Source organism: Triticum aestivum, chromosome 2A (genome assembly GCF_018294505.1).
Source record: "Triticum aestivum cultivar Chinese Spring chromosome 2A, IWGSC CS RefSeq v2.1, whole genome shotgun sequence".
In the NCBI taxonomy this organism is placed as follows: Eukaryota; Viridiplantae; Streptophyta; class Magnoliopsida; order Poales; family Poaceae; genus Triticum; species Triticum aestivum.
This window is the reverse complement of record NC_057797.1, coordinates 21,640,356-21,646,289: the sequence shown is the minus strand read 5'-3', so window position 1 is coordinate 21,646,289 and position 5,934 is coordinate 21,640,356.

The window sequence follows — 5,934 nt, the reverse complement described above, 5'->3', positions numbered from 1 at the left end:
AAAACAAAACAAAGAAAAAGAAGAACCCCAGAACGAACGCGGATGAGCGAATGCAGCGACCGACAACAGCTAGTGGACAGTCCTGATAGTCGTCTGCGTATAGGCTATTCCTAATAGGAATCTGTACGGGCGAGACACAGCTCTTCGCTACATTAGCGCCATGAGTTGTAAGTAAATTATGAGTGTCTTGTTCATTATTATGGAGTGGTCCCCTATCTGTGAGGAATAAAAAGGAGAGCCATGGAGGCCACACAATAAAAGGAAAAAGAGAAGAGAGAAAGATAGAACAAAGAGAGAGGGGGCACACTACCATTCTTTTTAGTACACTTGTGCTTGAAAGTAGTACCGCTGCATTCCATAGAGAAGTTTTCATATGGTTCATAATTATATATTAGTGGGGACTTAACAATATAGAGCTTTCCTTGTATATTCCAATCATAAGCTTTTCCTCAAATGAGCTCTAGGTCTTTGTGAGCAAGCAAGTTGGACGCACCCCCACTAGTCCACAAGGAGGGCTTTCATACACTTATAGTTCTAATGCATCTGTTGCATGGCAAGCATTCTTATAAAGCATTCCCATTGCCTAATGGTTAACTGCCTTAGTGTGGGATTTTTTAACTTTGACTTCTAAGAAAACCTTCATCATCATGCTCTTTTTCCATGAAGTGCCAAAGTTGAGACCCACGTTCTAGTGTTGAACAAGTGTTGCATGGTGGTAGTAGAAAGGTTGTGTAGTTAGACAATCTTGGCCGACCTCTGCTTTGTTCATGATAAGGTTTAATTTATACAATGAAGACTTAGTGTACTATACTCCATGATACACCTGACATTCACATACATAAATTATCACTGTTTATCATCTTACACACTTGAGCACAAGCATGGATTAAGCTTGGGATGGGGGAAGCTGATAGGTCTCATGCCATTACATTATCATTCATATATGCATTGGGCACAACTTTTATCATTTGTATTCGACTAACATATTAATCAAGTCCCCAGTGACAGTTCTTGTTTTTTTAGAGTTTTGTATTTCTAGGAAAATAATATTTAAACCACAGGAATAATCAGGAAAAATAAGATTGTGGAGTTTTGCAGCAGAAGAAACCCAGGGGGTCTGGGACCCACACCTGCAGACGCATAGGGTGCTTAGGCGCCTCCTGTAGGTTCACAAAGTCCCAGGGCGCCGACGGGCTACATCAACCTTTTAGAGATCTCCGTTTATTGCAAGCTTGTCCTATAAGTTCCTCGACCACCATAAATATTTCGTACTTTTCGTAGTAATGATCTTCGAAAATATTAAAACGGTCCAGAAACAGCTCCCCTCAAAAGTCAGAGCCCATCTTAGCGAAGGCTCTTGTCCTCCATAGCCATCGCCATAAAAACCCGGAGGGAAAACCCTTCTCGCATGTAGGGAGAGGCCGAGGAATAAGGAGGAGGGGGGCCTCCCTCCCTCACCCATCCGGCGACGTCGGAACGCCACCGGAGGAACCGCCGTCACCGCCATCATCACCAACATCTCAACCACCATCTTCAACCTTTGATCATCCATAAACCTATGTAATCCATTGGCAAATATGGATGTCCTGCGTTATGAGTTATTTCCCCATGATTTATCGCATGTTTATGTCAATGTTTGAGTAGTGAATTGTTCCATGGCATTGGTAAAACAATATAATTATTTATTAAATGTTGATTTCTACTCAATCTTATTTGTCTTGTATACGAGTGCACGCGTGCATAAGGGCAGCATTTAAGGTGTTGCAACGTGTGATAATAACTTTGCAGGCGGAAGCCGCAGTGATAACATAGGACAATTAATGGTACCCTAGAGAAAGACATAGCTATTGTTTTTTTTCTTTTCTGAAAAGGAGGATAGCCACCGATCACTGCATTAGAAAGATGCATGCAGCCATATATTATTAATAGTGCAAAATCGAGCAGCCGAACACGATCAACTCAGAAATAAAGCAAAAAACAAACCCTGCGACCGCATACCTCGCAACAGTAACTCCTCTTGATAGCCACTAACTCTATGATACAAGACACAACATAAACGAAATATACAGAACTCCTAGGATACCCCTTCAAGAAGGAATCACCGCATGTGCACCCCTGATGGTGATTCCACCACAAGGTTTAACTCCGAATTCTCATCCCTAAAGCCAAGTTTCAATCCACCGCCTTCAGCAAGGACACGACACAGGGGCGCGACGATATAGCTTGATCAGAGATGTTGTGTTTCCACCAGATTGCATAAATTCATCGTTGAAGCCGTTTGTACCATCCACCCATATCCGTCTACCGATGCCTCGATAGCCCGATACCTCCGGAGGATATAACAGAAGACAAAGATGTCCCATACCGCATGTCTCTTGCTACTGTCGCACCACCTTCGATCCAACAACAACAGGCTAAACATGACACCTCCGCCCGAGCCACCGTGCATCACCTACCGGTAGCAGGCATGACTTGAATCCTTCATATAAGACGTCGTGCGTAGCATCCGCCGGTAGCACATTGCTAGCTTCTCGCTCCTCGTTGGTTACCCCAAGTGGAAGGTTTGAGATGAAGTGTAGCGGAAGTTTTTCCCTTGGCAAAGATACCAAGGATCGAATCCCCTGAGACTCCCAGTTTCAACAAGAAGGTGTTAATCGCTAACGGCACCGGATATTAGCAATCAACGTGGACCCGCACACAGATACAAATAACTTTGCTCCCAACGAGTACAGAGAGGTTGTCAATCCCTCCGGCCTTGTCATTTACAAAGGATCAAAACGCAAGTGATAATAGTGATAGGTATTGCTGCAAATAGTAAGTAAAAGCGGAAAGTAAATAGCGATGTGATCAATGATGGTAATATGAACCGGGGTCCCATGATGTTCACTAGTGATGTCTCTCTCCCAAAAGACGATAAAACAGCCATGTGAGGTAAACAAATTACAGCCGGGCAATTGACAGAATTATGTGCGCAAACCAATGCTAACTATATTGCAAGAAAGGTAGAGGTTCAAAGCATGGGCAGTACGCCAAGGTAAGTAGACCGAAATCCATCTGCATCTACTACTAATCATCCACCTTGAGATATCTATCCAGAACATCTCGCCGGTATTAAGTTGCGAGCCCCACCCATAGTGTAAACTCAAAGCAACAGACAACTGCATTAAAATAACTTTGCGTAAAGTAAACAATCCTTGCACCCGCGGGCACAAGCACCGTTGTTTTCCCCCTTGTGGCAACAACACATCCCCTAGACTCATGTTTCTGTCACTCAAGCTAGTCATCGAGGGGCATGAACCCACAATCAAGCATAACGTTCCCTCTTGGAGTCACTACCTACTACTTGGCCAAAGCAATAAACATCAACGGAGAACATGCAAGAATTACTTACGAACATAAATATAAAAGAGGTAAATCAAATATATTACTCAAACACAATCTGAATATAATCTCACAATCCATCGGATCCCAGCAAACTCATCATAGCAACAGCATAAGGATTACATATGTGCCTCGATCATGTAGGGCAGCTCACGAGGTCTAATTAGTGAAGCACAAGAAGGGGAGGAGAACATCACATAGATACTAGTCATGGACCCATGGTCCAAGGGAGACTACTCACGCATCATCCGGGAGGCGTCCATGGTGGTGGAGAAGCTCCCGGTGGTGATCCTCCCCTCCGGCAGGGTGCCTGGAAGAGTTCTCCTGGCGCTCTCGATCTTGGAAGCGCGGCGGCGGCGGAACAGAGATGAGATCGCGAAAAAGGGTTCCCCTCTCGAGGGTTTCGGGACGCGTGTTAAATATAGGCCGAAGGGTGGCGTCAGAGGAGACCTGGGGGGCCCAGGCGCCCCCCCGGCGCGGCCTGGAGGGGGGCCGCGCCACCAGGGCGCCTGGTGCCCTGGTGGCCCCCCTCCGGCTCTCCTTCGGGTTCCTGGAAGTTTCCGGAACGCTGATTTTTTATATATTTTTTCCGGAATTTTTCTGGCAGTTTTCGTAATGGAAAAACCTGAAATACAAAAACAGCAGAAAACAGAAACTGGCACTGGGGTGCACTGAGTTAATAGGTTAGTCCAAATATGATCAAAAGTGTATGGAAGTGTATAAATATCATAGCAATATCACCCAAAAGAGGCATGGAGCAAGCAGAAATTATAGATACGTTTTGGACGTATCAACATCCCCAAGCTTAATTCCTGCTCGTCCTCGAGTAGGTAAATGATAACAAGAATAATTTCTGTGGTGACATGCTATTAACCATATAGGACTTTTTAATAGTCACATGACAAAAGCTTACAGAGACAATGATTCTGTAGTAATTAAGTCGCCTTGTGAGAAAATCACAAAGAACTGAAAGTTTTTCAACATGGTACTGAAACATCAAATAGATTTGTAATGAGCATGGTGTGCAAATATAATAAAGTGATATCTCGCTTGCCCCCTTTAGTGAAGCAAAACATAAATGCAGGGGCACCTCCAAGGTTTAAGTGACGACTAGATACAATGATTTCAGAATAAACGATATCACAATCATACAAAAGACAATGCTACTTTGGGACAATGCACATTACACTCAGAATGACAATCATGCTCTAAGTAGTTGGTGCTTTTAAAAGAAGGTGGAGACTCTCGAACCGTGGCTTTTGTTGGCAAGGTTGAAAACCCGTAGTCGGAAACAAAGATAAAGCATGTACCAGAGCTCTTGGTTTTAAAAAAACAGAGGTAATAATTATTATTTTTGGATATGCATGTTTCGTCAACGAATGCTAGCAGATAACCCAATTACTTCTTGAGCTGGACAAGTTTCGAGGAATGGCTCCCGAATGAGGACTATCACATCCTCTTAATCTCCTTTGTTTATCACTGCCAAAGTTTTCTGATTTCTCATGAACAAAGCGTGAAGGAGGGTTCGTCTGTTATATTAATTTTTAATGAGCCGGGTGCACTCTATGCTAGTTCCTTCTCATATTATGGTTTGCACATTATACATGCAATCCCGGGGTGAAGCTTGTCCAACTTAAAAAGATCATGAATTAACTACTACTTCCTCATGAACTAAAACAGAGGCACAAAATAGGAATGTTTTATTTGAATAATTTCGAGATGGCACATGAAAGTCTTCGTTAGGAATGGCAGTTAAATACCATGTATAGGAAGGTATGTGGACTCATATGGCATAACTGGTTTAAAGGATTTTGGATGCACAAGCAGTCAGTCCGCTTAGTACAGGCGAAGGTTAGCAAAAGACTGGGAGCGACCAACTAAGAGAGCAATGACGGTCATAATCATGCAGAGCGACAACGCAACATTGAATCAGGCATGGAAGTTATATCGCTACTCAGAAATAAAAGATCATCAAGGTTTGACAGACTTTCTTTACAGTCTTAAATATGCGTGAGCATACGCCAAGTCAATCAAAATAAATTCTCGAAGGAAGATATCACTAAACCATACCACATCATATTCAAACAAATCATGTTGGTACTCCAATAACATATTGGAAACCCTCCAGCTATTTGAAACTAACCATAAGTAAACATGAATTACCAAGCAACATCACGCGGTAGTATCTTTATCATAGAAATATCCACCAATGCAACAGAATCAAACTCTCTTAATAAGATAATCATGATAATAAAGAGAGTTCAAGCAACCAACTAAACAAAAGCTCTTTAAAAAGATAAGCATGAAAACTAAAAGCTAAGCATGATAGTAGCTATTGAAAGACAAAGAACACACACAGCAAAGATAGACATGAAAATTCCATGTTATGTTCTAGGTAGAAGTGGAGCGTGTTTCTCTCCCACATAAAGAAAGCTGAGTTCCGACTCGTTATGAAAATCTAAGGAAAACTAAAAGGAAACTAAAAGCAAGACGCTCAAAGCATAGCACATAACACATGAAGTGATAAAAATATAGTGGAACGAAAGACGAACT